We start from the raw sequence: 9,521 nt of genomic DNA, 5'->3' as shown, positions 1-9,521 counted from the left end.
TCTAGTATCTATTAATACATGTACAATCCCGTTCTTTTTTTGAGACAGTCTTGCTTTGTCATCAGCTGTCAGGCTGGAGTGCAGTGGCACGATCCTGGCTCACTGCAACCTCTGCCTCCCAGGTTCAAGCAATTCTCCTGCCTCCTCAGCCTCCTGAGTAGCTGGGACTACAGGTGCACACCGCCACGCCCAGCTAATTTTTGTATTTTTTAGTAGAGACAGGGTTTCACCATGTTGGCCAGGATGCTCTTGATCTCTTGATCTCGTGATCTGCCCGCGTTGGCCTCCCAAAGTGCTGGGATTACAGGTGTGAGCCACCGCACCTGGCCTGATAAATAGTTTAAGCCCACTTTTGAAACTTCTCAGAAGAACGATTATCCTTTTGAATATCACTGCTCATTGAAAATGCATGTGGTCACCCATGAACTCTGACGGAGAGGTACAAGGAAATAAACGTTATTTTCATGCCTGTTAACATAACATCCATTCTACAGCCATTAATCAAGGAGACATTTCAAGTCTTATTTAAGAAATACATTTTGTAAGGCTACAGCTGCTGTAGACAGTGATTTCTCTGATGGCTCGGAGCTGAGTAAACTGAAAACCTTCTGGAAAGGATTTATAATTCTAGAAGCCTTTGAGAACATAAATGATTCTTAGGAGGAGGTAAAACTATCAACATTCACGGCAGTTTGGAAGAAGTTAATTCTAGCTCTCATGAATGATTTTGAGGAATTCAAGACTTCAGTGGAGGAAGTAACTGCAGATGTGGTAGAAATAGCAAGAGAACTAGATTTAGTTCTGGAGCCTGAAGATGTGACTGAATTCCTACAATATCAAGGTAAAATTTGAGAGGGGAGCTTCTTATGAATGAGCAAAGAATGTGGTTTCTTGAGATGGGCTCTAATGGTAAACATGATATGAATATTGTTGAAACAACAACAAAGGTTATAAATATTATATAAACTTAGTTAATAAAGCAGTAGAAAGGTTTGGGAGAATTGACTCCAATTTTGTAATAAGTTTTACTGTGCGTAAAATGCTGTAAAACAGCATCACGTGACACAGAGAAATATTTAATGAAAGGAAGAGTCAATACACGTGGAAATTTTATTGTTGCCTTATTTGTAGAAATTGCCACAGTCAACCAATCTTCTGCAAACACCACTCTCATCAGTCAGCAGTCATCAACATGGAGAAAAAAATCCACCACCAGCAAAAAGATTATGACTCTCTAAAGGCTCAGATGATCTTTAGCATTTTTTAGCAGTATGTATGTAACATCTTTTTCTAGGCATAATGCTGTTGATCACTTAATAGACTCTAGTATAGTGTAAATACAACTTTTATATACACTGGAAAACCAAAATATTTCTATGACTTGCCTTATTGCTGTATTAAATTTATTGTAGTGGTATGGAACCTACAATATCTCTGAGATATGCCTATGTATTATATTTTAAATAGACATGTAGTAATCTTCAACATTTAGAAGATGTATTTCATACTGATGCTTTGGTTAAAGTAAAAAATAATTCTTTTAGCTTATCAAATTCTAAAAATTATGAAATCTACCATTTAAGTTTCCATTACAAATGTGTATGCTTCATGTTTAAAGTTCTATGGTAATCTATGTTATACAATACACCAGAGAGGATAGTAAAGGCATAATGTTTATTTTTAATTGAATTTGTGCTTAGTCATTTCTATTAATAAAGAAGATTTCTAATATCCTAATGTGTTTCTATTAGTCATAAAAAAGTATAACTATATTGATGTATAGTCATGAGTCCTCAGTCATTTTCTGGATATATTTCTTTAGGGAAGAAGGCTCAGTTATTAACGCGAAGGTCATTATTATACTCCTATATGATGGTTGAAATGATAAGTGACTTCTGCATAATAGATGTCATGTTTTTATGCATCTTTATTCATCTGTGTAATTTGATATCTTCTCTTGTATTTTTCATTTGTTTGCTTTCCTCATTTTTAAGTGTACTTCTTTAAATTATACAGATTTCTTAATACCAAACTATGATAATTATCTTTATTAACTCAATCTCTCAGGTAAGCTGCTTGTATATATAAAGTTAGACCACTAAAAAGCCATTTAATAGCTGTGAGTTACAACTGCAGTTATGAGCAAATGATCAAGATTCATTAACTTCTTTTTCACGAGTCTTTCTTCAGCATTATCCAGGATTTAAAAATATACACATATTTACAAAATAAAAACTTTGTTCATGCAGCATATTTCTTATGTCATTCTTTCTTTTTTTACACATTTAATCTTTAGACTGATGAGCATATAGTTAAATTAAGCTTGGTTAGGCTAGTATCTTAAAGCTAAATTTAAGTTCAACGAGAAATGATATTCTCTATATTATTTTTTAAGCATTTAAGAATACTTGTTGAATGTATACATCTGTAGGCATATTTTTCTATACTGCTATGAAGAACTGCCCAAGACTGAGTAACTTATAAGAAAAGAAGTTTAAATGTCTCAGAGTTTCACTTGGCTGGGAGGCTTCAGAAAATTAAAATCATGGCAGAAGATGAAGGAGAACAAGAATTTTCTTCTCATGGTTGTAGGAGACAGAAGAGTGAGAAGCAAAGAGGGAAGAGTCCCTTATAAAACCATCAAATCTTGTGAGAACTCACTCACTATAATGAGAACATCACAGGAAAACTGTCTCCAGGATCATATTACTGCCAACTGGTTTCTACAAGTGCCTAGTGAACACTGTGTGTGGAAGTTCTGACTGCATATTTTCCTTCTGCCTTGCCCTAGAAGAGATTCTTTATGATAGCTCCACATTATAGACAACTTCTGCCTGGATATCTGGGCATTTCCATACATCCTCTGAAATCTAGGCAGACGTTCCCAAACCTCAATTTTTTACTTCTGTAAACCTATACGCCCAACACCACATGCAAGCTACTAAGGCTTGGGGCTTGCCCCCTCTGAAGCCTGAGCTGTACGTTGGCTTTTAGCCACCGCTGGGATGTAAGACACCGAGTCCCAAGACTCCACAAACCAGCAAGGCCATGAGCCTAACCCACAAAACTATTTTTTCCTCCTAGGCCTCTGAGCTTGTGACGGTATGGGCTGCATTGAAGGTCTCTGATGTATCCTGGAGAAATTTTCCCTATTGACTTAGTGATTAACACTAAGCTGTTTGCTACTTACACAGATTTCTATAGATAGGTTGAATTTCTCCCCAGAAAATTGATTTTTATTGTATCATCAGGCTGCAAATTATCTAAATTTTTATGCTCTGCTTCTCTTTTAAACATAAGTTCCAATTCCAAACCATCTCTTTGTGAATGCATAAAACTGAATGTTTTAAAAGCATCTAGATCACTTCCTGAAAGCTTTGCTGATTAGAAATTTCTTCTGCCAGATACCCTAAATCATCTCTCTCAAGTTCAAAGTTCCACTGATCTGTAGGGTTGGGGCAAAATGACAGTCTCTTTGCTAAAGCATAGCAAGAGTCACCTTTATTCCAGTACCTAAAAAGTTTCTTATCTTCATCTGAGACCACCTTAGCCTGTACTTCATTGTCCATATCCCTACCAGGAATTTGGTCAAAGCCATTCAACAAGTCTCTAGGAAATACCAAACTTTCCCAGCTCTTTCTGTCTTCTTCTGAGCTCTCCAAACTGTTCCAATCTCTGGGTAGCAGACTACCCAGTTCCAAAGTTGCTTCCACATTTTCAGGTATCTTTATAGCAGCACCCTACTCTTTGCAGTGCAAATTTACTATATTGCTCCATTTTCACACTGCTATAAAGAACTTCCTGAGATTGGGTAATTTATACATGAAAGAGCTTTAATTGACTTCTAGTTCTGCATGGCTGGGGATCCCTCAGGAAACTTACAATTATGGTGGAAGGTGAAGGAGTGGCAAAGACCTTCACATCCTGGCAGGAGGGAGAAGACTAAGGAGTGAAGCGGGAAGAATCTCTTATAAAACCATCTGATCTCGTGAGAATTCAGTCACTATCATAGGAACAGCATGGGAGAAACTGCCCCTATGATCTAATTACCTTCACCTGTACTTCCCTTGACACATAAAGATTACAAGGATTTTCATTCAAAATGAGATTTGGGTGGGGAAACAAAACCTAACCATATCAGTAAACATTATGTTAGTTGCTTTGAATACTATGAATAAACTATAAGTAGATAATTAAAGTTCCTCAAGATGCTTTCAACAGTCAGTAAATACGAGAATTTAGTAAACAGTATACAATTTTATATCACTGCATTATTAAGGAATCTGATACCGATAAACCTTTACCTTTCTGACGTACTATGCCTTATTTTTAAATACATTTAATTATTTTAAGAGCATAAAGTTTGTTCATGATCTGTCAATAATTCCTATAGAATGAGGATCAACCTTGCTGTATATAAGTTTCAAACATATTCATAGCACTAGATTTTAAAAGTAATCATAAGTACAGTACAAGGCAGGAAATTTCAACAAATCATAGTAGACTACTATGTGGAAAACAATTTATTTCAAAGAATTTCTTCTCTCTATATGGTATAGCTTAATGGTGATTTCAAGAGTATAATTTCAGCTACTGGAATCAGACATATCTAAGTTTCAATCTCCATTTCACTACCAACCACTTTAGAGTTTATTTCTTAAACTTTTTGCCTGAACATTCTCTATGGGATCTCTATTCTGTTACATTTTTCTATGTATCTTATTTTCTACCAGTAACACACTGTTTCGATTACGATAGCCTTGTAGTATAATTTAAAGTTGGGTAATATAGGCCAAATGCTGTGGCTCACAACTGCAATCCTAGCACTTTGGGAGGCCAAAGTGACATCAAGTTCACTTGATGTCAGGAGTTCTAGACAAGCCTGGCCGACATGGTGACACCCTGTCTCTACTAAAAATACAAAAATCAGCCAGCCAGTGTGGTGCATGCCTGTAATCCCAGCTACTTGGGGGGCTGAGGCAGGAGAATCCTTGAATCTGGGATGTGGAGGTTGTAGTGAGTTGAGCTCATGCCATTGCACTCCAGCCTGGGGTACAAGAGTAAAATTCCTACTCAAAAAAAAAAAAGTTAGGTAATATGATACCTCCAGATTTATTATTTTCATATAGGATTGCTTGAGCTATTTGGGTCCCTTTTTAGCTCCATATATTTTAAGATTGTCTTTTCTAATTCTGTAAAAAAAATAATATTGGTGTTCTGATAGTAATTGCATTGAATCTGTAGATTGCTTTGGGCAGTATGATCATTTTCATGATATTGACTCTTTTCAATCCATGAGCATGGGATGTATATTCATTTGTTTGTGGTCATCTAGATTCTTTTCAGCAGTGTTTTGTAGTTCTTCTTGTAGAGATCTTTCACGTCTTTGCTTAAGTATGTTCCTATGTATTTTATTTTATTTTGTATTGCTATTGTAAAAGGGATTTAGTTCTTGTAATTACTTTCTTTGGAAGTTTTTACATGTGCTTGATGGTGTGCCAAGTACTTTATACTATCATGTTAATATTTCAACCAAATCTCTGAAATAGAAGATACTCTCTTGTTCTACAAGGAACTCAAACAAATTAGCAAGAAAAATGAAAATAATTCCAGTGAAATGTGAACAAAAAAATAGGCATTTATCAAAATAAGATATACAAGTGGTTAATAAACATATGAAAAAATGTGCAGCATCACTAATCACTAGGGAAATGCAAATTAAAAGCACATCAAGATACCCCTTACCCAGTCAGAATAGCCATTACTGAAAAGTCAAAAAACAATAGATATTGGTGTGGATGAAGTGAAAAGGGATTGCTTATACACTGCTGGTGATAATGTAAATTAATACAATCTCTATGGAAAACAGTATGGGGATTTCCCAAACAACTAAAAGTAGATCTACCATTTGGTCCAGCAATCCCACTAATGATTATCTACTCAAAGGAAAAGAAATCAAAAGACATCTGCATGTGTATATTTATTGTAGCACAGCTGAAGATTGCAAAGATACAGAATTAGCCTAATTGCCCATCAACTGATGAGTGGATAAAGAGAATGTGGCATGCATATATAAATCTACACACATATACATAATGAACTACTACTGAGTCATAAAAAAGAATGAGATAATGCCTTTTGCAGGAACTTGGATGAAACTGGAGGTTTTGTTCTAAGGGAAGTAATTCAGGAATCAAAAATAGATACAGCTCTAAAATTGATAGGATAGGTTGCATAAAAGTAATTTAAACACTATAAGCTAAATTTTTAAAATATTAATGAAGATTTACTATACCCATGAAAAAATAACTTTCTTAGTTTACATAACATGAACACATTATTCATTACTTTTTTCTCATTATTCTCCTCTGCAAAGTGAAGATAGCAATATCTCCTGTTCCTGAACACTGGTTTGGAAGTGCATGAGAGGTAACTCCAACATTTTTAGATATTTCACTGAGGAAATAAGAATACCAATGCTCTCTTTATTTTTTTCATTTAGTGTCATAAAAGTATGAAAATCAGAAGTGTACAAATAATGATTAAATTTGAAATCATAAAGAGAAGTGCATAGAGCTTCAGGGTAGACACAGTATGAAACAGAATACTTTTTCCTTAGAAGTGGGGTTACAAAAGGTAGGTTTCCAGAAACGATGTCCTTTTGTGAGAGCCCATGATCCTGCAATTTTGCCTCTGCCATCCTACTTACTATTCTCCTCTGTCCTTTTGAACTTAGCCCCACCCCCTCCACCAATAATTTTATCTTTCAATCCAAGCATGCTGAATGTCTGGCACTATCATGTAGATTATTGTTAATCCTTGCTGAGAGAGCACACTGACACATAATTTCCTATGTTCTCTAATATGTTCATGATAAAATGATGTGTATCAGAAACATTAATGTAGTAATGTTTTAAAACTCCATTACGGTCTTCATCAAATTTCATAAATCTCTGTTACATTCAGCTCTTACAAATAAAAAACAAACATTGACTGGTTTCTAATTACATGACAGCCTGTGACAGAATTAAAGGCAGAGTCTAGGTCTACAAGCATGCCTTCCTTCTGCCACTTTGACTTGCTGTTTAGAATGAAACCCAGCTGAAAGCATGGCCATGCACCCTCTTGAGGGAGACAGAAAGGACTGGTAAGTGATTGAAAGGTTAGCTTATGCTTTAAATTTGAGTTTCTTTCATATTGCAGTGGTGGTTCAAAAAAGAAAGAATTGGTCACTGCTAGAGTTCCTGGTTCAATGTAAGAGCTTTGAAATATAACGGATCCCTTCCCAATCCCCAGGCCTACTCATCTCCAGCCCTGAACAAAGAACAGAGAGTGAAAATAATACAAAAAGAGATGACAGACACCGTGCGTGTTCCAGAATACCATGGGGTCCTGCTCTGTTTACATCTGAAATAAAATTCCCATAGCTAGAGGCAAGTTTTTGAATTGAGGGGAAATAATTATCTCCAGAAAATTACTATTAAAATATACAAATGGCTCAGCACTCATTAACACACTGTCACAGTTTACTTTATCAAATTAAGAAGTTGATGCTCTCAGGGCTCTGCAGATAAGCGCGGCAAAAAAAAAAAAAAATGTTGCTTTTACTTCAGGAAATTGAAAAGATCTCAAGCACAGCCCTGGGTAGGAAGGGAAGGTCTACAAAGGACTCCACAGTGGAGTCGGCCCTCCCAAGGGCTGTGATGGAAGCACAGCCAGTCATGCTGCCTGAGGTAGGCAGGCTGCAGTGGGTCTAAACTTGCATTTTCTTCTCTATAGTTTAACCAGGGCTCTCTTTCTTTCTGATATGGTCGTGCTTATGATGTGTCAGAACATTTAAAATATTTCCTTTTGTATTTTAAAGGGAGTTGGAGAAAGAGAGTAGATTTGTAAATTTTGTTATGCTGCAAAATTATGACATTAATTTTGAAATTTTCTGAGAGCAAAGATGGTTAAACACTATAATAGTCTTTTAGAAATAATTGTAAAACATGCTTTTTTTCCCCAAAATGTTTTATTCTATTGAAGAAATCAGGAATTACGACTTTATTTAGAAGTCTTCCTGATGACAAAGGAAAAAAAAAATAGTTGTCTTTCAAGGCACTTTTTTAAAAATAGCGATTTTGTAAGATTTTAGAAACTTGAATACACATAAATACATATAGAATGTAAATTTAATACTTATGTCTTTAATGAAAAATAAACTAATAAATATACTTGAGAGACTTATTTGTAACCACAAAAATCTGAGATCAAAGTTTAAGACTAGCCCAGATATTTCTTTGGTTCAATAGAACTGTAACTATTTTTAATATACATCTCAATTGAAGTTTTCTTTCACCATGCCCAGACTGTTTGGAGGTATTTAACCAAAATGTGGTTTTGAGAGGAATGAACTTACATATTTCATTTTTCCTACCTATACTGGAGAATCTCTGGTAATTAAAGCAATTACTGAGCTTATGCCTTTGCAGTCATTCTTCACAGGTAAGGGTAGAAGAAACTCTACAGTATATCACATTTACTTAATAGCTTTGCATGTCAATTATACAACACTTTTGAAAATACAATTATTATATTTGGGTTTATTAATTTCCTACTTTCTCTCTCTCTTACTTGTAGATATAATAGTAATGACCATTCAAATCACATTTTCCTGTTTTTATTTCCTTTTGATCTTGAATAATTTTCAACATTAAACAAAAACCAATTATATGTATCAATGTTATCATCAACTCTTTAATGATGTGATGTTCCAGCTGAATTAATTAGTACTAAGAAAGGAATAATAACTATTGCACAGGGCGAGACAGACTTTATTTTGAGGAATTGGATACACTTCCTATTTCTCAAATACCGAAATTTTAAAGTTTGTCCTTATTCTTTATTTTCCCTGTATGTGAGTAATTATACAAAAATAAAGACAAACTCTAGATTCAAGTATAAAACACAAAAATTTGGGTCTTCTGGGTCATAGTCCCATCATCAAATGTTTCAACTGAAATAGAAAAGGCTGAAGTCAGAATCCAGGTCTACATGAAAAAATGATAATAATTAAGTAGCCACTAGTATCTGATCCTAAACTCTCCAATTACCCATTTTTATAAGATACTTATTAATGCTTTCAGAGTGGAATACCAATGCTTTCAAATAAAAACAAATAACTTGGCATCAAATTTATACTGTACCAAAACCTTTATTTTGAAGAATTTGAAAGAGATTATAAGGTTTTCAAAAAACTCACACCAATAGCTGTAACTTAGTGAATAACAAAATTAACAATTCCAAAATGCCTTTCCTCTTTTATTTAGATCAGTTAAATAGATATAACAATGTCAACAAGAAAATAAAGGTATTGTTATTATTATAAAGCATACAGTTGAGGAAAAAGTCTGGCAATAGGCCCACATAATAGCTGTGTATCTCCTATTGTATTATGTATGTAAATTACCTCCCTGTTGTGACAAAACTTACTAATTCAATAAGGATTACAGTGAAGATTACATGAACAACTTTGTCAA

Source organism: Cebus imitator, unplaced genomic scaffold (assembly GCF_001604975.1).
Source record: "Cebus imitator isolate Cc_AM_T3 unplaced genomic scaffold, Cebus_imitator-1.0 Scaffold105, whole genome shotgun sequence".
Taxonomy (NCBI): domain Eukaryota; kingdom Metazoa; phylum Chordata; class Mammalia; order Primates; family Cebidae; genus Cebus; species Cebus imitator.
Note: the sequence above shows the minus strand (reverse complement) of the source record.